Below are 26,147 nucleotides of genomic sequence, written 5' to 3'. Positions count from 1 at the left end.
CACTTAGCCTGGCTTGGCTGCTGCTCTACCACTGTGAGCCCAGCTCAGCTTTGTGATAGTTATTTTGGAGATGGAGTCTCTGATTTTTCTGCATGGGCTGGCTTTGAACCATGATCCTCAGATCTCAGCCTCCTCAGTAGCTAGGATTACAAGTGTGAGCCACCAGCACCTGATCCCTTTTTTCTTCTATTTTATTTTAGTATCTCTATCACATTCCACTGGGGAGATGCAACACTGTTTATTTAGCCAGTCTCCTTCTGTAGATACCAGAGCTGGTTGTATTTTTTAATGTCCATTGAAAATAAGGTTACAGACTGGCATTGGTGGCTCATGCCTATAATCCTAGCTAATCAGAAAGCTGAGATTTGAAGATTGCAATTCAAAGCCAACCTTGGCAGGAAAGTCCATAAAATTCTTTTCTCCAATTAATCCCCCCCACACACACACACATATAAAAAGCTACAAGTGGAGCTGTGGCTCAAGGGGTAGAGTGCTAGCCTTGATCAAAAAGCTCAGAGATAGCGCCCAGGTTCTGAGTTCAAGCCTCAGACTCAACACTAACAACAATAATAATAGTAATAATAATGCTACAATGAGGAACTCTCTAGAAAAATATTCTCTGATGCCTATGTTTCTCTATATATTATATAGATGGGCTCACTGATCCTGGAGTATGGATTTCTTGAGTAGGACAACTCCATCTATAGACATGCACTTAATTCTAATAGATATGATCAACTGCACTTGAAAAACCTTATATGACTACAAACTTCTCATGTGCTACACATGTTAATATACAAAACATATATGTATATAATGTAAATTATATATCTTAATAATATATAATATACATACATATTATGTGCTATAAAATATGTACATTATATATAATACATAATTTATTATCTATTTTTGTATAATTATATAATATATAATTATAAATATACAAATACATGAATATATATATGTATGTATGTATACCATATACATATTATAATAGTACACATAGTATATTAGACATATATTATATTATGTGTAATATTACTATATATTGTATATATTATATATATATATATATATAGTGTGTGTGTGTGTGTGTGTGTGTGTGTGTGTGTGTGTATCTTCTGAGAGCCTAACACAGAAATAGCAGGGTTTTCCTTGGAGCTCTTTGTTATAAAATAAGAACATCTCTCAGATTCCCAACTCTGTATAGAGACCTGTTAGAAAACCAACTTGGACATGACTCCTTTGAGACCAGCACTCTAGTGTTCTAAAAGCAATCTGGTGAACCCCAAGGAGTCCTCCATGCTTAAAAGGGAGCCAAGTAATGTCTTCTCTTGCTTCTCCATCTTTCCAACCACTCACAGCATCCAAAACACAGGCTTCACAGAACCACAGGGCTCCAACCATGATGTCTGCAAGGGGCTGCAAGGGAATGTCAGGAGTAGAGCAGATCAGAAGTACCTCAAGTCAAAGATGTTTCATATCAACAGCCTCTCCCAGAGCACAAGTGCATCCTAAGCTGTTACATTTAGAGATGTTCTATGCCAAATGGCCAGGAAGAAACTGAGTAGAAAGAAGAGTAGGGTTTGTGTATTGTTGCATGTCCTAAACAAAATAAACATGTCAGAGATAGCTAGCTTGGCGCAGCGCCAAATGCCTGGCTCTACGATTTCCACTGGCATCAGAAGCCCCTCCTCTTACAGCGCAAATTAGTTCAATCTGGTATTCCCAAGATCATTTTTCATGCTGATGCTGAGGATGAGAGAAAGGTTCATTCATGTGGGTATTAAATGAACGCCTGACTTTGGAAGAGGGGTAATTAGTGCACATTGTCACTTGAGCTAATGAGATCAGAGTGGTGCTGTCTGCACCCAACAAGCCTAATCCAGAATTTAAATGAAGAAATCCCCCCTCTCTCTGTCTCTCTCTGTCTCTGTCTCTCTGTCTCTCTCTCTATGATTAAGGAGATAGTCACCCAAACACTGCACTCCCTAATTCTTTTTTTTGTATTTTCATTCACCAGCTCACTGTCAAATGTTTTATGACACTGAAAATATGCTTAGTTTAAAAGGAACAGATGGCCCAAATCTCCCTGTGCTCATTTAGAGAGACAACCTGATTTTTCCCCCTTTATCTGGGGTGTTATCAGCCAGGATTACAAACAGACGCAGAGTCACACAAGTGATTCTAACTGGATTTTGTTGAAATTGTTTCTTTATGAGCTATATAAACAGAGCTTTAACAAAAATCCTACTGCCATGGGGGGAAAAAAAGAGTTAGAGACAGGAGAAGATAGAAAGGGATATGTCTAAATTTCACCATAAAACTCCATACCACAAAGGGAAGGTAAGAGGTGGGCCTTTGAATTATCTAAAGGATGCTACCTAACAAGACTTCTATGTCTGACCTTTTCCCAGATGATTTTAAGTCTGAGATATCTCTTAGACTTGAACTCTGGGGAACTGATCAGATCCTGGGGTCCTCTGACCTAATCAATGGATGAATTATATAGTCCGATGGTATCTGAGGGAAATGACATAAAACAGGGTGAAGGGCCTAGTCAGAGGGAATTAGCTCACTTGGTCATGTCCTGGCATGTGTCTACCTCAATTCCAATCCCTTGCTAGCATGTGTGCGCTCTCTCTCTCTCTCCCTCTCTCTCTGTGCCTCTGTCTCTGCCTCTGTCTCTCCCCTCTTCCTGGCTACCACATCTTCCATCACTGGCTCGCTCTACCTCACTCTACCATGATGATCTGCCCCATCAATCACAGGTCCACACAATGGAGGCAGCCAGTCCCCACTGGAACCTCTAAACCCACCAGCCAAATTCATCTTCCTTCCCTTAAGTTGTTTACTTGGGGTTTTTTGGTTGTTTATTTTGTGTGTGTGGTTTTTGGGGGTTTTTTTTTTGTTTTTTTGTTTTTTGTCTCAGACATGAAAAGTGATTGTCAGGCATTGGTTGCATGGAGATAGGACCACGTGGTAGAAATGATCAAAGTGTTTTCATCCAGATCTTGGTTTCAGTTTATCTCAGCCACTATCTAAAATATACCATATATGAGACACTTAAAGACTGTAAGCTCCAATTTCATCCCACACAATACAAGCTGCGCTGAGATTAAGGCCTCCTCTTCACCAGTGAAAAACCATCAAGGGAGTGAAAATTCAAGCCACAGATGCCACAAATGTGGAGATGCTATTCACAACAATGCTACCAAGAACAATAAAACCTGCTCTTAGAATACATAATGATCCCTTGCAAATACATAGAAAAGCGACACATGGAGAAACAGAAAATGGAGTGAAAATCTTGAGCAGCTTTCAAAGAGAACATCCAAATGGTTAATAAATATATGAGAAAATGTTAAACCTCATTACAAATTACAGGCTATGCCAGGCACTGCCTGGTAGCTCATGCCTGTAATGCTAGCTACTCGGGAGGCTGAGATCTGAGGATCCCTGTTTGAAGCCAGCCTGGCAGGAAAGTCTGTGAGACTCATCTCCAATTAACCACCAGAAAACCAGAAGTGGTGCTTTGGCTCAAAGTAGCAGAGCATTAGCCTTGAGCAAAAAAGCTCAAAAAAAAAAAAAAAGAAAGTGCAGATTGTCAACTTAAATACTAAGATACTATTTCACACACCTCAGAATTAAAAAAAATAAATAAATAGAGCAATTTCAAGTCATGGCAACACTGTGGAACCATGAGATATTTTACTCACTGTCAATAGAGTTAGATTTTAATACCATCATTTTGAATATTACTTAGCATTACATAATGAATTTGAAGATAGGTATACCCCATGCCATTTCCAAGTGTCTATTCTATATGTCTGTTCTTACAAAGCTCTTCTAAAAATGAGATATCACTAGATGCATATTCACCACAGCACTGTTTAGAGTAATAAAAATCTACATACAAAGAGCTGGGTGCTGGTGGCTCACACTTGTTATCCGAGCTACTCAGGAGGCTCAGATCTGATTGCAGTTCAAAGCCAGTCTGGGCAGGAAAGACTGTGAGACTCTTATCTCCAATAAACCACCAGAAAACCAGAAGTGGTGCTGTGGGTCAAAGTGGTAGAGTACTAGCCTTTAGCTGAAGAGCTGAGGGACAGCACCCAGGCCCAGAGTTCAAGCCCCATTAACAACAACAACAACAACAACAAAATCTACAAAGAAGCTGGGCACCGGTGGCTCACACCTGTTCTCCTAGCTACTCAGGAAACTAAGATCTGCAGATCAAGGTTTGAAGCCAGCCCAGTCAGGAAAGTTTATAAGATTATTAATTTCAATTAACCACCCAAAAAAGCTGGAAGTGGAGCTGTGGCTCAAGAAGTAGAATGCCAGTCTAGAGCAAAAAAAAAAAAAAAAAAAAAGTACAGAAACAGGGTAGTATTTTGTATATATTCAAACTCCTTATAATGTAGACATTAAGTTTATTTATACATATATATATATGTATATATCTTTGGCTATCAACTATACCCCAATGAACCTGTTAAAGATGAAAAGAACACACCCATCCTAACTTGTCAAGATCAGCAGTCATTTATCTATCTGTTTAGGTCAGGGTCATAAAACCCATGGACCACTCACTTTCCATCCCAAAGTTCTCAAAGTGATTCCAAGGATCTCAGCCTGTCCTCACCTCTTTGTCTTGCAGAAGTTAATAAATTAGCTATCGGAGACTATTTTCTGTCTCCCTGCTCACCCAATTAAGGATAATCTACTGGGGATGAACACGGCGTCCAGGCCAAGGTAGGAGCGTATTAAGGGAATTCCAATTAATTCCTCAGAAACGAACACTCCTTTGACAGATTCCTCTGCAGACAGCCCCTGCATTTATCTCAGCCAAACAAAGCCGTAATGTCATCTAAAGCTTTTAGGGGGGAAAAAGCAATCTTCAACATGGCTAGAAGGGGAAGATCATATTAAATAAATAAAATAATCCAGGCACTGTAAGACAAGTGTAACACAATCAATCTCATTCATATGTGGAAGCTAAAACAGTTGATGTCCTAGAAATAGGATAGAATCGTGGTCACCAGAGGCGCGGAAGGGTAAGGAAAGAAGGATGAAGATAAGTTGTCAACAAAATACCAAAACAGACTCAGACAGAAGGAGTTAGCTGTAGTTTCTACTCAGTGTATATGAGTAGTAATAACTTATTTAAAATAATTATCCAGGTGCTGATGGCTCATGCCTGTCATCCTAGCTACTCAGGAGGTTGAGATCTGAGGATCCCTGTTAAAAGCCAGCCTGGACAGGAAAGTCCCTAAGACCCTTATCTCCAATTAACCACCAGAAAACAGGCAGCAGAGCTTTGTCCAAAGTGGTAGAGCACTAGCCTTGAGTAAAAGAACTCAGGGACAGCACCCAGGTCCTGAGTTCAAGCCCCACACTAACAAAAATAACATCATATATTTTACAAAGAACAAGAAAAGTCAAATGTCACACATATACACATACACACACACACACACACACACACACACACACACACACACATACACACGTAGTAAATGTTTACAGAGATGGAGATGCTAATAACCCAGATTTATTCACTGTATACATGTATCAAATTATCATACCATACCCCACAGGTATGCACATATAAGTCAAATGAAAATAAGAAGAGAAACAGAAAATGCAGCTTGCTAGTCCTGTGTCTCAAACAAGGTAATATGGATAAGAGCCAGGCATTGTAACCGGGGGTCTGGCTAGAACAGGGTGACCACTGGGGTCTTCCTGCCCATCTCAAATCTCAGTGCCAAAACCACTCAATACTCACTCATTTCCGTCACCAACCAGACCCTGCCCATGGCGGTCATGTATGAAGTGTCCATTCATAAAGCACTATAGGATTGTTTCAGACACTAGAGGATTCTGGGTATAATAGCTCTTATGGGTGGGCTATCATTCTTACAGGAAGTAGCCAGGACAACTTGGATTCTGTTCATTAATGTTTGGAAGGAAATCCTTAACTGGTTAGCATCAACCTCAAAGGCTCAGACTGTCACCCTTCCCCACCTCTCCCCACACACACACACACACACACATAGTCAAAGTTCCCAGGTTCCATTAATAATCTTTTTTTTTTTTTAATTTTATTTTATTTTATTTGAGAACATACTGTACAGAGGGGCTACAATTACATGGGCAGGATAATGCATACATTTCTTACCAAGCATTGCAGCCTCCTCCTTTGTTTACCCTTCACCTCCCTTCCCAGCCTCCCCCCTCCCCCCACCCAATTATACCCCCCTCCCCCCCCCACACCGACATTGTAAAGCTGGTTTTGACATGACATTTTTTACTTCTCATTGTTGCAACAGGTTCCATTAATAATCTTTATGTTTGGAGATCATACATTTACTCTAAGGATATTAGGTTAATATCCCTCTGGTGTTCAACACCTGTATGTTCCCTTCTCCCAGACAGAAGAGGCCAGATTCTCTCAAGTCTCCTCAGTGACCTTTCTTAGTGAGGAAGCAGTAGGATCATATCATAAAGTTTATATGGGAGGAAGCTATGTGAATTATGACCAGTGCCAGTGAAGAATTCTATCCTCTGCACATAAGCTCTTCAGTTCATCTTTTAAGACCCACTTTAAGTCCCGTTTTCTTATAGCAAGCCTTCCTTAATAAACACAGCCAGAACAGGCATGAACATTCTCACAAACAATCTCAGTTTGGCCCCTTTTCCTTTGCCATTCCATTTTGTCATCATGATACTTCAGGGCTTTCCATGTGATCAGTGAATGCTAACAAATATACTTATTGTGCGGTTTGACCTTTGCATGTATCTTTTCCCTTTAGATTGATCATGAGCTCACTGAGGAAAATATCCCCTGTCTTCTTGTGTTATTTGTATGCCTGTTCATTGCCTGCTCTGGCTTATGATACAAAAAACTACAGTCTAGGCAGGGCTTGCTGGGTCCTGTGAACATTGCCATTTGTATTTGGTCTTGTCAAACTTTTAGTCATTTTACTAACACTCATTAGTCCTGATAGGAGTCAAAGAAACAACAAATACAGCTGTTATGCCTGTGGTAGGAAGAGTTTTTTTTTAAAAAGCCTGTTTTCCTTCTCTAGTAAGCCTGGAAAGCCCTGCTCCTAGGAGCTACCCAGACTGGGTCTAAGGAAAGAGGAAATAGAGATTTGTCTGCAGGTTCTGTGTAGGTCTGGGTTTATAGGACTCTGGAGGTTTCTGCATTGCCTGATCCAGCTGACCGTGGTATAAAGTTTTGTTGTTGCTGCTGGTCGTTCAATAAATTTCTAGCTCTAGCTTCTGCATGTGTCATAGACCTGGCGATGCCCACCATCCATCACATCCTCGCCCAAGCAATAGGCCCGGCCCATCCCAGCTCTATTGAACGGATCCAAGTTGAACACGTGGATCTGAGTATGATCTTCAGCCTCGAGGCTCATTTAAACCTGGATCCGTTGGCAACCATTGTCGCTGGCTAGTCTAAAGGAATTCTGTTTACATTAGAATAGAATAAATTCACAGAGATGAGTAAAGCCAAGAGGGTCTAATACCATTAAAGCTGGGTATGTCCCTGAATCCATCCTCACTCCAGGCTCACTAGTTTCTAGAAACATTCATTCTCTCTTCATTTCAGCCAATATCATTTGAGTTTCTAACCCTAACAGAGAAGGATCTGGACAAACAGGAAGTTTTCTCCATGAGGAGACAAACCCTGTGTTGCTCACACTGTATCTCTTGGATCTAGCTCAATAAGCATTTGGGAAATGCCTGAATACATCTTTTAGGGCTTCTAAACAACAGCAGAATCTGTGAGGGACAGAAGAGGTGAGGGACCAAACAGGTATATGAATTATTACCATTTTTTTCTTCTAGGAAAAGTATCCATGCCTTTTCCTTATTCTAATCCACTCCACAAGATTTTCAAGAAAGTACTTGACAGCTTACAGGGTAAATACTTCAATTTGCTAGTCTATTTCTTGTTATTTATCTTTTTTTGTGTGTGTGCCAATCCTGGGGCTGAGCTCAGAGCCCTGGGCACTGTCCCTGAGCTTTTCTACTCAAGGCCAGTGCTCTACCACTTCAGCCACAACTCTTACTTCCAGTTTTCTGGTGGTTTATTGGAGATGAGAGTCTCACAGACTTTCCTGCCCTGGACTGGCTCTGAACCGGGATCCTCAGATCTCAGCCTTCTGAGTAGCTAGGATCATAGGCATGACCTATGGAGCCAACGGAACCCAGAATTTTTTTAGATTTAATTTTTATTCTTTGCTAGTCCTGAGGCTTGAACTCTGGGCCTAGATGCTGACCATGAGCTCCTTTTGCTCAAGGCTTTCACTCTATGGCTTTGAGCCACAGTGTCACTTCCAGTTTTTTCTGTGATTAATTGGAGATAAGAGTCTCACAGACTTTCCTGGCGTGGTCTGGCTTTGAACCTTGATCCTCCTGAGTAGCTAGGATGACAGGAGTGAGACACTGGCACCCCACTTATTATTTATTTAGTGTATTTTGTTTCTAACGCTTTTGAGGTTTCTCTGGAGCCTGTCTCCAGGACCACTTTGGATGCTTTCTCCATCCCTGCATACTCTGTGCAGCACCCCACGTACCTTAGCCAAGCTGCAAGGATGAAGTTTTCTGGTAGGATGTGCGTTAGAGATTTTTAAAATAACTTCCATCCCCTCCAAGCAGAATCCTTCAGCGCTGGTAACTTAGCAACATGATAAAACACCTCCATCCGCAGAAAGAAAGAGAGAATTGGTCTTTTGTCATACTTACTTTTACTTGCAACAAGTATGTTCTGACTGATAAGCGAAATAAACAGAATTTCCATCATGCCTCTGTGTCTTTGGTGGTACTACAGGAACTGTTTGTGTGCAAGTAAATAAAGAGGGCCCAGGTATACAAGTGGACTCTGGGGGGAAAAAAATCTCAATATATGTAAATTCCTCAATTGATTTTTCATTCCTACTCTTCTCATATGAAATACTGGAGACCTAAAAAGAGAGTGTATTCTATTGTTTTTTGGCTTCTGTTTGATTGTAGGCTTTTTGTTGTTGCTGTTGTATTTTTTCTTGGTTTTGGTGTTTGTTGGTTTTTTGTTTTGTTTTGGTTCCAGCTCTGGGGATTGAACTCTGGGCCTAGACACTGTCCTTGAGCCTTCACGCTCAAGGCTAATAACATTCTACCACTTGAGCCACAACTTTACTTCTGGCATTTTCGGTAGTTAATCTGGAGATGAAGAGTCTCCCAAGCTTTCCTGCCCTGTCTGGCTTTGAATTGCAATCCTCAGATCTCAGACTCTGGAGGGGCTATGATTACATGAGTGAGCCTCTGGCGCCCATCTAAGAATGTATTTTAAGTAAATTTTAAATGGTGGCCTTTTTTTCTCTGTACCTTGGCAGGAATGTGTGGTGGCCTGCCAGAGCACTTCACAGGTACTCTGAGCACCAGTGGATGGCGCTTGGTCCCCAAAAAGTGCTTGAGAGTTAGGAAAAAATATGCTGAGGGTGTTCTCTGTGCTTTGGGGAACTGCAGCCCGTGTTCCCAAATGGCCTTCTGGAATGAGAGACACTGGGTTCACGGTAGTAGTGTTGGAGAATCGTGGCTGAGGTTTGGGGGCTAACCCACAAAGCAGGCAAGTCTTGGGGTAATAACATGTGTCCCTTCTGATTTCCCAGGCCCTTTTTTTAAAAAAAATTCTGCTCCATTATGGCCATGATTTTTCAGCCAATGGGATCACAAATGTCATCTCAACATCTGCTTCAGATCAGGTGACATTAATGAAGCAATGCCCAAATGCTAGCAGAGTAAGATTAATGGTGAGTAGATTAGTCTCATCCTTCCATTGGTTTAAATGTTTCAAGGAAGCTCTACCCGTGACAGGACAGAGGCCGTGTGTCTTGGCATGGAACACAAAGCCCTTCATGAGCTGGGAACTCTCTGCTCAGCGTTGTTTGTCAGTCCTGTAGTCTCATGTTTCTTTCTATGTGTGTAGATTTTTTTCCATCTCCCAGAGGTTTTGTTCATTCTTTTCCCTCTGCTCTCCCAAGTTAGTATCAGTGGTCAAAATGCTACCCCATCTCTTGCGGAAGTCCTCCCCACAACCACAGCCTGGCTGCGTTCCCCTCCTTGTTGCTCCCATAATAATTAATCCTCATTGCCTTGTGAGCACAGCACACTTAGCACCAAGTCCTTCGAATTTTCTGTTTATGAGTCCGTCTCCTGCCCTAGACCAGGACCTCATTCTGGACAAGTGCAATTCAGAACCACCAGTGCCAAGACAGTAGCTGGATGCACAGTAGGTACTTATAATGTATTAAGTAATGAATAAACAAACTCCTAATTTTTTTTCCAAAGCAAATCAAATTTTTTCCCAAATCAAATCAAAATTTTCCCTGAAAGCACACCCAAATCACACACATACACACATTCACACACAAAAAACACAAAGGGAGAAAAAACTTACTTTTTTTTTTTTTTTTTTGGTCAGTCATGGGGCTTGAACTCTGAGCCTAGGCGCTGTCCCTCAGCTCTTCAGCTCAAGGCAAGCGCTCTACCACTTGAGCCACAGTGCCACGTCCAGCTTTTTCTGAGGAGTTTACTGAGAAATAAGAGTCTCACAGACTTTCCTGCTCTGGCTGGCTTTCAACAGCGATCCTCAGATCTCAGCCTCCTGAGTAGCTAGGATTACAGGCATGAGCCACTGGTGCCCAGCTAACTTACATTTTTTTTTTTAAAGAAGAAAAACTAATTAGAAGACAACAAAATGCCAGCCTTAGAATGTGCCTTGTTAAAGGCTAACCTTTTTCTACTCATGAATAATTTTTTTCCTGTAGCTAACCCAACACATCCTGTCTGTCTTGCACATTTCCAAAGACTTGCTAGAGGTCCACACACCTCCAGAAGCAACCTTTCTCTATTTGGAACCACTCTGAGCATTCATGGATTTCTTACTGAAATTTTTGCCTGGCTTATTTCCAACCAATTCCCTGAAACGACCCAGAACAAGTTCAACCTCTCCCACAAGGACAGCTGTTGGGAGGTTAAAGCAAGAGAATGAAGTTCAAAGTCAAACCTGAGCTATACCAGACCTGCCTAAAAACAACTACAACAACAAAAGAAACAAAAAAGAAACAGTCTGTGCAAATTCATTTTAGTATAAATTCTAAGACAAATTTCTTAAACCTTACGGAGCATTGAAATCACCCAGCAAGAACTCGCTTAATGTTGCCTGTTAAAGATGCCTTCCCACCGTGTGTCCAAGTCTAGGAATCTGTAGTTTGATGAAGGGCTCAAAGGACTTGACTATAGCAGATCCCCAGACTATTCCCCAGCAACACTACTCTAGACTGTCACCACCTCAGTTTGCTCTTCTGCCAATGGAGGTCAACCCTGCCTTTCCTCAGGTCAGCAGGAAAGCTGAGATCTAACTCCTAAATCAGCTAGATTTAGACTGCCCAATTTCGAATGCCCAGTTACAGTAATAGAATGGGAATTGAGCGTCCACCGAGCAGTCACATTTTAACAAAAGAAGAACTGGCAGAGAGTGTCCCTTCCTCAGAGACGGGGGCAAGAAAGGTTGGCCAAAGAGAGGTGAACGTGATTTCATCTTCTGTCATCCTTCGAAAGGGCAGTCTTTTAAGCAGCACAAAGGTAACCAATCTGTTCTCTGTACTTTCTCACTGTGTCTTAAGAAGCCTTTTCCTTTCCATAAATTCTTACATTAGCAAATCAAGTACGTCAGAGGGGCACTCAGATATAATGCCAGGAGAAAAGTCACGCCAGTGGTATTCACTGTAGTTAATTTTACTAGTCAATTATTTATTGCCAATATTGATGTGTTCTACTTAAAGACTACCTCTCTATTGGAGGGACAGAGAGTAAGGCAGTATAGAGATAATTCCAGGGGAAGATGGGAATGCTCAATGCTCAGGCTCTAGAATCAGATAGTAATCAATGTGACTCTTATTCTTTTCACTGGCTAATTTACTACTTGAGCAAGTTACTGAACTGCTCAGAGCTACCATGTTCTCATCTGCATATTGAAACTTCTAGCAGAAACAATGATAAAAGGGGGTCATTGGGAAAATTAAATTAGCAAAGAAACTTACTATACAAGATCCTAGCTTACCATGTTTGTCCCATACCTGTGCATGTGTATGTTTATTACACGATTACTTTTTCTATCATCACCAATTCTACATGAAATCGGCTTGCAGATGGAAATGCTAAAGGAAAGGTCTGAAATCACCAAGAAACAAAAATCCAGGTCATTCAGTGACCAGCCGCAAGGTCCATTTCCCATCGATCTCCCCCTTGGAAATCACTTTTGTAATCCTAGTTGCCTGGGAGTCAGAGAGAAGGAGGATCAAAGATCAAGGCCAGTCCAGGGCTCCTCCTGCCAAAAAAAAAAAACTAGCAAGACCCCATCTCCCAAAAAGGTTAGGTGTGGTAATCATATGTCCTAGCTATGTGGCAGGCATAAAGTAGCAAGATGGCAGTCCGTGAGACTCTCCCTGAAAGATAAGGGGATGGAGTGTGGCTCAAGTGCTAGAACATCTGTCTAGCAAGCATGAGGCCATGAGATCAAACCTCCATATTGAAGAAAAAAAGAGGTTGGGGGGGTGAAAAACTGCCCCAAGTCAAGAGAGCAAGAGTCATCACTCAGAGCAAAGCGACCTGCTGTCACCAAGATGGGTGGAACTACAAAAACACAAGAAGAAAAACTACAGGTCTAGATTATATCCCTTTTTAAAAATTTTTTCATCCATTTATTCTTTCATTACTCCATTCATATTGTATCTATTAAGGCCCTTTTTCTGTGCATTGGGCACTGGGTCCTAGTGAGTAAAGCACATCAGGTGTTTTTTTGTTTTGTTTTGTTTTATTCCTGCTTCATCTAAGTTTCTAAGGATCACTTTCGTCAAAGTCGGGCAGCTGATCAGCACTTCATGAGTCATTCTAGCCAACAGAGCAGCTCTCGTGTTGGTCATACGCCAGCTCCTTCACTGTCTTAGTTTTTTCTTCCATTCTAGGACATACTTTGTCACTATTTTGTTTCTCCATTCTTTGCCAGATGCTAGCTCAGTGAAGGCAGGAACCTTTGTCCACTTATTTTTTTGGGTTCTAGCTCCTAGAATGGTGCTCGGACCCTGGTATAAGTGTAGCGTGTATTTGTTGAGTGAATTAATAAAAGGTAGACAATCTTGGGTGGGGGAAGGGGAACAAGTAATGATGAGATACTCAGAAGGAAATACACTCGGGTTGGGGTGAACAGTCATGGAGACCCATCCTGTGGGGGCAAGGGTTAATCTAGAAGACCCTCTGACCTCTCCTGCACACAGACTACAAGGAAACTCAGCCCTTTCCAAGATGACCTTGGCCCTGTCACTGATCTTTCCAAGCTGTGGCTGAGTTACAATTCAGAAAACCCGAGTAAATTCTCCACCAGCAGGTCCTTTCCAAAGACTTAGCATCCTAAAGATGCTGAGGGCCCAAGTTGGATGAGAGACTCAATCAGAACGTGATACTTAAACACAATGCCTTCATAAACTCCACTGCATGCACCAGTGAAATTACCACTGAAAGAGGATTTAAGCCTGAGCTTTCAGCTCAGGGAGCCGCACAGCTCTGCAATAGTTTGGTTCTGCTCTAATTAGTCGTTAGCATCCGGTGCAGGTGTCGGATAATCTGCACTTACTACGAAGAAATCTGCAAGGAGCAAAGCAGCACAGGGCATGCTGGGAAATCACTGCCCTCCCCCCACAACCTGGGAAGAGAGCCCCCTTCCCCAGCCTAAGAACCAGGTGCGAGGGTATCCTGATATGACACCAAAAAGCCAAGGAAACCAGAAACTGGGGTGAGGGCTGGACTGGCCAATAGTTGCTTATCAGTAATGTTAACTTTCTTTGCTGCTGGTGGTCACAGGGCTTGAACTCAGGGCTTGGTGCTGCCCTGAGCTCAAGCCACAGCCTCACTTCTGGTTGTGGGGTTGTTAATTGGAGATAAAATTCTTACAGACTTTTCTGCTCCAGGCTGGCTTTGAGCCACTGGCACCTGGCTAGTGCTGTTAATTTTAAACCCAGTTTCAAAACATCATGAATGGGGTCTTAACACAATATACCCAAACTCTGCCCACACTCACAGCTGGAATTAAAACCAACCCCCTCCCCCCACCCCGCTTGGTTGGAGAGCACAAAGACTGCATCCCTATTCTGACATATATATGATGGTTTACATAGCCCAAGTTTATCTCTTCAACTTTGGTTCCTCATTTTCCCATCTCCTACTCACCTCCAGTAGAAGAGCATCATTAAAACAGCCCAAGTCAGCTGGGTGCCAGTGGCTCACACCTGTAATTGTAGCTACTCAGGAGGCTGAGATCTGAGGATCATGGTTCAAAGCCAGCCAGACAGAAAAGTCCATGAGACTCTGATCTCCAATAAACCACTAGAAAACTAAAAATGGTGCTGTGTCTCAAGAGGTAGAGTGCCCGCCTTGAGCTGAAGAGCGCAGGGACAGCACCCAGGCCCAGAGTTCAAGCCCCAAAACAAAAAACAAAAAACAAAAACCAGCCCAAGTCCAGAACATTTGAGAGAGAAAAGAGAGAATAATTTTACACAAGGTAATTCACATTAAGCCAACAGCACTCTACTTGGAATTTATTGAATCTGCTTTGGAAAAGACAAAAATGGTAACAGCCATAACTGTCCCAGTCCCCCTGTCCTTCCATTGACTTTCCATATGGTAGGCCCAGGTTAGAGGTCATGGGTTGTAGGGCTCTTTTCTGCATGTCTTTCTGGACCCTGAGTTAAACATACTCTGAATGATACAACTCCCCTGCAGAATCTGCCTCTCACACAGCACTCCCAAGACAGGTCGCACCTGCTGAAAGGCTTCAGAGGACATGTCCTATACCATGGCAACATCTGAAGAATGTCCTGCCACAGATTCCTCCCCAGCTCTGCTCCCATGGAAGAGATCTTTCTTATTAAGTAGGGCCAGTTCTCACTTATCCCTGAGCCTAAAGTCTTCCTTGCCAGTCTGGAATTGTCCAAGCCAGTCAGGTGCTCCTTGGGGAAACAAGGAGCAATCCTCCACCCCCTTGGGGAGTCTAGGTGACAAATGAGCTGCTCTTGTTTACCCAGGACCCTGTGTCTTACCTGTGGCCACCTCCATCACCTTAGGGTGGAAATTATTCCTTCATCAATAGGACGAGTCAGGATATAGTACAGCCACCAGCACAACCATGTTCATTGCTGCACTATTCACCATAGCCAAGTTATGTAAACAGTCCAGAAAGCCTTCAATGGATCATTATAATGTGGTATGTATGTATGTATGTATTATAGGCAGATAGTGTGTGTGTGTGTGTGTGTGTGTGTGTGTGTGTGTGTGTGTGTGTGTATGACAGAATTTTGCTTACCCACCAGGAAGAATGATATGACTTCATTTGCAGAGAAATAGACGGACCTAGATAAAGTTAAGTGAAGTCATTCAGACTCAGAGAGATGAAGGATGAATGATTTCTCTCATATGTGGAAGTTAGGTCTAATTTACGAATATATATAAATTATACATACAAACTTATTAACTAAAGTATGGTTTGTGCAGGAGAGGATTCCAATGGCCTAAGTCCTTTGAACAACAAATGTACAGTCTAACAAAATGAATATCAGGAAGCTAGTGTTGGGGGTCAGGGGGAAAATCAAAAAAAGATGGGTAGATGAATGAAGAAGAGCAGAAGAACACTTATCACAACAGTCAACATCTATATGTGAAAATGGAATTGGGAAATTTGAGAGGATGGGTGGTATTGGGAGAGATGAGGGAGGATGAGGGAAGGGGTAACATTGATCAAGATGGGCTGTGATCATAAAATAACATGATGAATCAAAACCCCTTTGTATAACTACTTACAGAGAATAAAAATAATAGACTTCCTAGCTGATGAACTCCATGAGTGAACCATTCCATCCATCTTGTTCAGCATCTCCACAGCTTGGCACAGGCCCCACGTATGGGAAGAACACATGAAATTTGTGTGGGATGGAATTGCTTTGCAACCTCACAGCTATTCCTTTTCTTGACAAATGGAGGAACTGAGGCTAAACAACCTATTTGACTGACCCTGCCTGCTAACTGAAGCTTTTGCCTGATAAACAGAGCCCTGTGGGTAGCTGTCAAACCAATGACACACCCTACCCCTCACTACCACCACTACCACCCACGCTCAAGGGGAGCTTCCCAAGGCTGTCTCTGGTCGCCTCTCCTCCTGCCTGATGGAAAGTTCCATTTTTAAGAAGCCTCATTAGAGACACAGAACCTTCATGTGCATTCTTGTCCAGTCAGAAGTAATATAGAGTGAGTTTCCACAGGCCAACAGAACATAGTGCTCTGACTCCGAGCTTTCCTAATTACGCATCAGGGCTAACGTCTAGGAATTCGATGCTGAGAGCGATTATCAGGCTCTTATCATTTTAAAAAATGACTCTGCAATAACTGCAAACCCCTCATTCTGCACCCAGCACTGGAGCAGGTTCAGTATGTACAGCTGAGGGAGAGGTGCCAGTTTTCCCATTTTGCAGGCAAAGCCACCAAGACTGGAGACCTTTGCTTTGAAGCTAGAAAAATGTGGAAGAGTGTGCAAGGTGGCAGGTCCCCAGAGTGTGAGTCATAGACTTTTTGCAAATGTCCCTTCTGGTGTGATGTCTGGGGTAAGGGGGGCAGAGGGAATCCATGACAACAGGTGGCAGTGCCTATCTAATGAGAACCACTTGGTTTTACTTGGCGAAGAGAAGACACACAGGGAAAAGTAATGTCAAGAGCTCTTCAGAGTAGCACAGAAGAAACCCTCTCACAGAATGACTTTTTGTTTTTTTAGGGGAAAAATGAGAGTAAAACTTCAAGGCCCACTTGATCACCTCCAGGGTTTTTCCTGTATAGAGACAGTGCTAAATGTCTCTAGTTTTGCTTCCAAAGTTTCAGTTACCTGCAGGCAACTGTGGTCCAAAACTGTTAAAATGGGGGTAGGGGGAGGGAGAAATGCCAGAAACAAACAGCTCCTAAGTTTTAAGCTGTACACTGTTCTGAGCACTATGCTAGAATCTCCTGACATTCCTCCCCACCTCATCAATCACACAACGCTAAGTCCAGTGCATTGGTGCTGTGTATGTCACCCTCCTGTGAGTCAGCTGGCAGACATGTTGGTTATCATGTGACACAAGGCTTGTGTCATTCCTCTCCCCACCCCCTTTACACCTCTCCCACCCCACCCCTACCCCCTGCCATGTTCTCATCTCATCTCAGGAAGAAGACTGAGGTATTTTGAAGGAGAAAGAACAGTCACTGAACTTTTATTACAGTCTATTATCACAATTAATCTATTCTTAGTTACTGTTAAGAATTGAGAGTAATCCTTAAGAAAACTCACTGGGTGCTGGTGGCTCACACTTGTAATCCTAGCTGCTCAGAAGGCCAAGATCTAAGGATCACTGTTTAAAGCCAGTCTGAGCAGGAAAGTCTGTAAGACTCTTTATCTCCAATTAGCTACCAAAAAAGCCAGAAGTGGAGCTGTGTGGTTCAAGGAGTAGAGCATTAACCTTGTGCAAAGAAACTCAGGGACAGTGTCCAGACCCTGAGTTCACGCCCTAGGAACAGTATAGGGGAAAAAAAAAAAAACTTAAGGAAGACTTACATATTTCTTTATCAGATCTCTTACACTCTTAACTAAGAATTGAGTTAATCCCATACTGTGTTTAATTCATAAGTTAAGCTTTACCATAGGTAATATGTACAGGAAAAGACATAACTGGTACAACTAGCCCTCATTTTCAGGCATCCATTGGGGTCCTGGAACATCTCTCCCACAGGTAAAGGGAAATTATTGCAGTAATATTTTCTTCCATTTCGGGCAGTGTTCCGCTGTGTAGAAGGTATTGTGCTGAGGGCTTTACAAATACTATCTGCTGAATATTCTCAAAACAACTTGGAGAGATTATGGGAATCACATTCTGCTTTACAAATGAGTGAGCTGAGACACACAAAAAAAGGTTAAGACCAGATTTCTCAAAAAAAAAAAAATCCTGCAATCCCACTGTGGGATGTGAAATTAATTCAGACAGCCATGACAAGCACCATCAAATGAACAGACAGGAAAGGAAATCAGAAACAAGGGGAAGAAGATGGAACAGAACGTATCAGGATGCACACACAGCACAGGGTGAGAGATAAGAATTATATCCTCGAGGCTAATGAGGAATATATTTGGGTTTATATGGACAACAGGAATCATGTTGTCAAATAAAAATGACGACAGTGAGAAGATTTGAAAACCATAGGGCCTGAGGCCAAAGATTCAGGGATATTTTTTTTTTTTTGGTCAGTCATGGGCCTTGAACTCTGGGCCTGGGTGCTGTCCCTCAGCTCTTCAGCTCAAGGCTAGCACTCTATCACTTGAGCTACAGCACCACTTCTGGTTTTCTGGTGGTTTATTGGAGATAAGAGTTTCACGGACTTTCCTGCCTGGGTTTGCTTTGAACCTCGATCTTCAGATCTCAGCCTCCTGAGTAGCTAGGATTACAGGGGAGAGCCACCGGCACCCAGCTGATTCAGTGATTTTTGAGCCAGAGTTCAAATCCACATGTCTGTCTGATAGCCCACTCTCTCTCTCTCTAAACCAGTACTAATAGACATAGAAAATCACACCTAAAAAGTTTAAAAGCCCAAATAAAAATTCCCAAAATTAGTCAAGTCTCAGCAACAGTGCTGTTTAGAAGGCGAGACCTGAAAGATCATTGACCAAAGCCAGCCCAGGTGGAAAAGTCAGAGACACTCCATCTTCCAATAAGCAGCCAAAAGCTGGGTGGGAGGCATGGGTCAAGGGGTAGAATACAAGCCAAGCAAGCAAGCTGAGTAGACATGAGTCCTGAGTTCAAGCCACGGTATGGGTACAAAACAATGGAAAACTATTAAAATAGGTTTTTTAAAGTAACTTTTTATTTTTTTTAGTTACTTTATTTTACTCTTATGTGCAAACATTATCACTTCAACAAGAAAAAAAGGATAAATCTATAAACATTGAAGCCTTTCTTTTCTTCTCACTTGTTTTGGAACTGTCTTGGAATTCTGGAGTGTACCTTCCGCTTCCCCCACACCTCTCTAAGGAGAGAAACTGCCTTCAAGTGCTGGAGACTCACCTCTTGCACGACACACTTCTACACTAGCCCAGTTCTGAGATCCATTTGGGCCTCATCCTTGACTTCCTGCAGCTTCCATGATAAAGGAAAAGGAAAACTCAGCCCTGTTCTCTTCACCTTCATGGGGGGGTGGGGAGGGTATTGAACTCAGGGCCTGGATGCTGTCCTTTTGCTTTTTCTGGCTCAAGGCTGGCACTCTACCACTTGGGCCATAGCTCCACTTCCAGCTTTTGGCTGGTTAATTGGAGATAAGAGTCTCAACTGGCACTCCCTCTCTTCAAATTAGGATCCTCAGATCTCAGCTTCCTGAGTCGCTAGCAGTACAGGTGTGAACCACCACTAGCACCCTCCATCTTTTATTTTTTTTTAACCATCTAGTAGTTTATATAGTTCCCAGAATATTTAAAGCAACAATCATCCGCTGCTAGTCTGTTCCTGCTCACCTTACCCACTTTTGGAAACCACCTTGTTGCTAGGTTTTGAGGGAGGAAAACAAATACACTGGGGGGGGAGGGGCTATAGGCAATACACACCATAGCAGAGTGAGGACTGAGACCCCGAAGGGCAGGGATTCCTGTTGGGTGACAGCAGAGGGGAAATGTGCTGTGTGCAAAGCCATAGGCTCACTGCAGCTCATCTCCAGCTTTTAATAGCACACCTTGCCCAATTCAGCCCTGCGGGGATGCACTGGGCTTGACAGAAATCAGCTGAGCCTACTTCCATCTCTTTGCCGAAACAAGCAAGGCTGTAGGGTTTCCAAGACAGTAGCCATTGTCAGAAGAAGAGATGACAGCCCTGGAGTGGCTTACCAGGGGAGGGCAGCCCCCCAGATAACCTGATAAATCTCATCCGTGAATATGTAGTCAGCATGGCTGCCACACGGGGACACAGGTGGTCGTTACCAAAGATATCACCATGGCTCTCATCTCTGCAAAGACACCTGGGAGGTTGCTGCTTCCGTGTCCAGCAACAACCAGGTGCAGAGGACTGCAGAGGGCTCTTTCGGCATCTCCCCCCACCCCTCCCACCGCCAGTCCACTGCAAGCCAATGCATTTGGAAGTCCATCTGCATGGTTTCCAAAAGGATCAGAACACCGAATCGGGAAGGTAGCTTCAGAGCGGAGGAAACACAGTCCTGGCTGAGAGGAAACCAGGGCCACTTTTGTCAGGATGGTGTGGCCCTGCTCCCTTAAACCAAGAAACAAAATGCTGTCTGTGTAGTATTTGCTCATGGCAGTAGGAAATTAACAGAGCTTCCAGCATTCACTGGCTTCCAGTTTACTGAGCAACTACTGTGTACCAGGTACCCCCAGCTAGGCCCTGAGCCACTCAAGAGATCTGCACTGCCTGCCCTGATCACGTCTGGGGTTTTGTACACCAGCCAACCAAACTGGAGTAGAGACAATATGGCAGGGGCCAAGGCAGAGGCTCAGGATGGGCACTGGATCAGCTACGGCCAGGGACAATTATTTGACAATGCAGATGTGCCTTCCCAAGTTGTTTTGAGAGAAGCTGTCCTGCCTGTATCTCATGGGCCCTACCAATCAGTCTTCCCTAGGAACTTGGAATTATAACCAAAACCTTTTTTTTTTGTGGGGGGGTCAGGGGGGTCCAGTCCTGATGCCTGAACTCTGGGCCTGGGCGCTGTCCCTCAGCTCCTAGCTCAAGGCTAGCGCTCTACCACTTGAGCCACAGCACCACTTCCGGCTTTTTTCTTTTTGCTTATGTGGTATTGAGGAATCAAACCCAGGGCTTCATGCATGCAAGGCAAGCGCTCTACACTGAGCCACCTTTTCTGCCCCATAACCAAAACCTTTTTAAAACTCTGAATTAGGTAGAGATCTGGTCACAGAGATCTCCTTAACATCCCACACAAGCAAAATCCAAGTCAATTTGTAATAGCTGAAACATTGATAAAGAAACCCAGATGACCATCAGCTGACAAATGGATGCACAAAATGCGGTATGTGCATATAATTGAATGAATGGAAATGACTGGGGTGCTGATGTGTGACACAACGCATATAAACTCTGCAAACATCTTGCTAAGAGAAACAAGCTAGCCACCAAATTCACATAGAAGTCCATTTACATGACAATGACCAAGATAGGCAACCACAAAAAGGCAGAAAGTGGGTTTTTGATTGCAAGGATGACAGAGAAAGGGAGAAAATGATAGTTGTTGACCAGATGGGGAGTTTGGCCCTGGAGTTTTAGAACGGGGTATGATGACTGTTGCTTCAGCACTGAAAACGTTCTTGAAGGCACTCAGTAATCTACTTTATTGTTAAAGTGACACATTTAGGTTACATGACTTTTACTTTAACTCACTGGCTACAATACAACCAGGTTAAATGTCTTGATGCACATTTGTAAATGGGCTGCACAGCTCTTAGATGATAGGACCTGGATTCAATCATGTGTCCTAGCTGCTGCTGCACACCAGGCCCCACTTCACAGGAGCAGGAAAGACAGACGGCTGCTTTCCAAACCCTGCAGTGTGTCCATCCCTATGTATTTATTTTGGGGATCTCATCAGCAGAAACCTAGCTTTATGAAGAGGACATGACTAGGCCCCTTAGCTTCTCTGCTTTTGTGAGAATCCTTCATGGCTCCAGTGCACGTGTGCCATTTTTCAGCAGCACGTAATACGTATGTATGTCGTTTCCAGGGAAAGAATGTTTACAGCTGTTGTAATGAATCACTTCTCGCTCTGCTCTACGGCACAGGCTGGACAAATGGCTCAAGTTATTTGTCACCAGGTCAGTTCCTTTCACCCACTTCCTACATAGAGGAGGAAAAGGGAGGGAAGTGTTAGGACAGAGACTGAGCCAACGTGGGAGAAATTTCTCCCCTGTACTAGTTTATAGAATCTTCCAAGGGGGAAACTGTGAAACTTTTTTTTAAAGTCATCGAACTTTTGGATTTAAAAAACAAATCCTTAAATCTTGGCTTAGCAGTAAAATTCCAATATTACCATATTTATGTGAAGATTGTTGTATACTAATAGCCAATGATTGTTACTCTTAAAGTAACAAGATAAATAACAATAAATCAATTAAATAAGTAATTAAATCTAATAAACCAAATTTTTAAAAGGAGCAAAACCCAAAAGACTCTTCTCTCCAATTGACTAGCAAGAAGTTGGTAGGGGAGCTCAATGATAGACTGTCAGCCTTGAGCAAGAAAGCCAAGTAAGAGCACAAGGCCCTGCATTCAAACCCCAGTATCAGCACTATAAGTAAATAAGATGGTCTGGATATTTTTGCACTTTCAAGTAGCTTATGGGTGTGTGTGTGTGTGTGTGTGTGTGTGTGTGTGTGTGTGTGTGTGTGTGTGTGTGTGTGTGTGTGTGTGTGTGTGTGTGTGTGTGTGTGTGTGTGTGTGTGTGTGTGTGTGTGTGTGTGTGTGTGTGTGTGTGTGTGTGTGTGGTGCTTTGTACATACAATCTATCTCACAGTAAATAGTCCCATTCTCCCTGTACAGATGAAGAAACTGAGGCCCAAAAGTTTCCATAATCTACCTCTGGTTCTTAACATTGAGTCAATGAAGCTGACAGATCTGATCCCAAACCTTGGATTCTCAACCACCACAGAAATAGAGGGACAGGGCTGGGCTGGAGACTCTGGGTCCCATAGGTGCGGCGGGCTTTAAAGGATAAGGTTGTCATTTTAGAGTCCCTTCCTTCACTATGATGGCGACGACCATGCTGCCTTCACCAGCTTCTACCCACTGTGCTTTTTACAGGTAAGTGAACCCCCGTGCTGAGCATCTCTTTGGGTGACTCCCCTGTGGGTGACCACGCACACACATTTTTCATGCGACTGTGGTTTTCTCAAGGTTGAATCCGACCCCAGCTCCCAGAGCAAGTCATAGGACCCAGAGCTGTGCAAATTAGGATGACATACATTACCCAATCCTAGCCCTGCTGTTGATTCAGAGATGGACACGAAGGCCAGTGAAAGCCAATGACACATCCTTTACCCTGAGCAGACATAGGGGTTGGAGCTAACACCTGTTCAAGGCACAAAGTCCTGACACCATTGTCTGAACCCTGAACTTTTTACTCATGTTGTTTGGGGTTCTATTTTGGGTCATTTTCAGCTCAGGATCTCTCTTAAATAGTTTCTTCTCAAAAAGAACAGCTTCTTCCAGGCACTGATGGCTCATGCCTCTAATCTTTTATTTTACTTTATTGCAGAGTTGAGGACTGGACTCGGGGTCTTGAACTTGCCAGGCAAGTGCTAAATCCCTCAACCCCTAATGCCTCTAATTGTAGCTACTCCAAAATTTCTACCCAGGCAGAAAAGTGTATGAAACTTTTATCTCCAGTTACACACACATATACATACATACATAAATACACACACACACACACACACACACACACACACACACACACACACACACACACACACACACACACACACACACACACACACACACACACACACACACACACACACACACACACACACACACCAAAAGCCAAGCTGTGGCTCAAGTAGTAGAGCACTAGCCTTGAGAAAAAAAAAAGCACAGGTACAGCACCCAGGCCCTAAGTTCAAGCTCCAAAACCAACACACACACACACACACCAAAAAAGACTATATATTGCATGTATTTATTTACAGAAATCACCAGTTCTCCCCAGTTTGAGGAGAGGAATTAAGGCCGAGGGAGGCAAAGTTACCTGCCCAGTAGGTAGAGGCAGCATTTGAACCCAGAAAGTGCATCTACAGAGCCAGCACTTTTAAATACCATACCAGCCAGCTGGAGTCTCGCTCCACTCCTATGAAATGGGACTCACCATAAGCCCAAAATAAGTCTTTTTTGCTCAAAATAGTTCTGAAAGCTTAAAATACTCTAAAGAGTGTAAATTTTCTCAAGTTCGTTCAGGTTTGTAAAGATCCCTTTTTGGCTTCGGTTGTCTCTCTGAAAAGAATCATTTAAGCAATAAAAATGTCTTTCCCTAACTCATCTTTCACCTGCTGACACTTCACTTTCCCCCAAATCACAGATAAAAATAACAAGGCACAGAAGGAATGCCTACAGGGCTGCTAAAAGGGAGAGGAGGGGAGGGGAGGGGAGGGGAGGGGAGGAGAGGGGGTAGGGGGGAGGGGAGAGAGGAGAGAGGAGAGAGGAGAGAGGAGGTCCTAATGCAATGTTTTCTGGGTTGCCACACAAGTTTTGATTGGCACCTGACAGTCCTTGGGGAAGCCTATCTCTTCGGTGTACAGGCTTGCGCCCATCACATACCATCTAGGACTGGCAACATGAGTCACAGCGTTGGACATTTAAAAAAATAAAATAAAATGGTTACTGCTTAGGAGGGGCAGTTTGACATGCCTTCCTCCTCTCGACAATTTTCTGCCTTTGTTCAGTTTCCTAGCAATTTGCCAAAGGTTTAGGAGCTCCTTAACGAGGAATAAGTAGAAGCAATCAGGCTCAGGGAACTACCAGGTCTCTTGGTATTCCCAAGGAAGAATCAAAGGCAGGCGCTAGCCACACGCAGCCACACTGGCTTCATCGCTTTAATAAAGGGAAAGAGCACAGAGCTAGGAGTTCTACTCCAGACTTTTCTAGATAGCCCATGACAAACTGACATGAGAAGACTGTGTGGTTTGACTCTTGGGCATTTATCTGAAAGATTACAAGTCAGGATACAATAAAGACACTTGCACACCCATGTTCACTGCTGTACTAGTCACCATAGCCAAGTTATGGAGGTAGCCCAGAGGTCCTACAATGGATAAAGAGGTCAAGAAAATGTCATACATGCATATATGCATGCATATATGCATGCATACATACATATATACATGCATGCATACATACATATATACGTGTGTGTTATATAAAATGTGATATATAAGCTAGTCATTGGTGATTCATGCCTATGATCTTAGCTACTCAGGATGCTGAGATCTGAGGGCAAGGTTCAAAGCCAGCCAGGAGAAGGAAACTCCACAAGACTTTAATCTCCAATTTAATACCCACTAAAAAGCTGGAAGCAGAGCTGTGGCTCAAGTGGTTGAGTACTAGCCTTAAGCAAATAAGCTCAGGGACAGTGCCTAGGTTCTGAGTTCAAACCCCAGGACCTGAACAAACAAAAAAAAAAAGGACTCCATTTTTTTTTAGCATAGAGAATCTCTAGATACAGTTGCCTCAAAGGAAATAGGAGACAGAAAATATACCTACAGCCACAAGAGAGACCATATTTCAGTCTTTTCTTTCCATTTGACGGAAATACTGATTAAAATCAGCTGAACATGTCACGAAAGGGTAACTGGATTCTTCCTTTTTTTTTTTCTTTTCTGTGCAGAAGCAGGCGAGACTGTACTTCGGGAGATAACTCATCATGCATAAAATTACTAATAGACACCATCTATCTGATGAATGTCTTCTCCTTAATAATTTATATCACTTGATCTATTTTCAAAGGTTAGTCTTACATTAAAATTACAATTCTGAATAGGTCAGCCTGTTATTTAAGGATAAATTGTCTCACCTCTCCATGTTAGTGTTGTGTTTGGGTGATGATGGGGTTTTCATTCCTGGCCCCTGATGAAATCAGGACAGAAATTGCTTGCTTGACCTGCCCTCTAACCTCACCTGACTCCTCCTGACTCACTGTCAGTTACCAGCCTGCAGCTCCAACCGTCCGTTCTCATTCTTGCTCTCATCTTATTCTGTGTCATGTCTTTCTTCCTCTCTTAGTTTCTCTCTCTCTAGTTTCTCTCTCTCATATCTCTCTCTCTCTAGTTTCTGTCTCTCTCTCTCTCTCTCTCTCCATTCCTCCTCCTCACCCCACCTTTCCCATTCTCAAGTCTCTTTCACAGTGAATACACAACAACCAGCCTTATATTAACACCAGTATATCACATTGCTTGCAGAGGAAATAATTGCTCAAAAGATCTCCAATATCTCCTCTAGATTTTCTTCAAGCTGTGACTCGGGTCT

The 26,147-nt window shown here is 43.0% G+C and overlaps 1 protein-coding gene across 1 annotated transcript in view; it reads right to left on the bottom strand.

Annotated features, from left to right (window-relative positions):
* The window catches only part of Sgcd (sarcoglycan delta), a 913,825-nt gene that overhangs the window by 840,567 nt on the left and 47,111 nt on the right, over positions 1-26,147 (bottom strand). The window lies entirely within an intron of this gene.

Source organism: Dipodomys merriami, unplaced genomic scaffold (assembly GCF_024711535.1).
Source record: "Dipodomys merriami isolate MVZ:Mamm:240054 unplaced genomic scaffold, mDipMer1.0.p SCAF_44, whole genome shotgun sequence".
Taxonomy (NCBI): domain Eukaryota; kingdom Metazoa; phylum Chordata; class Mammalia; order Rodentia; family Heteromyidae; genus Dipodomys; species Dipodomys merriami.
Note: the sequence above shows the minus strand (reverse complement) of the source record. Positions and strands in the feature narration are given on the sequence as shown.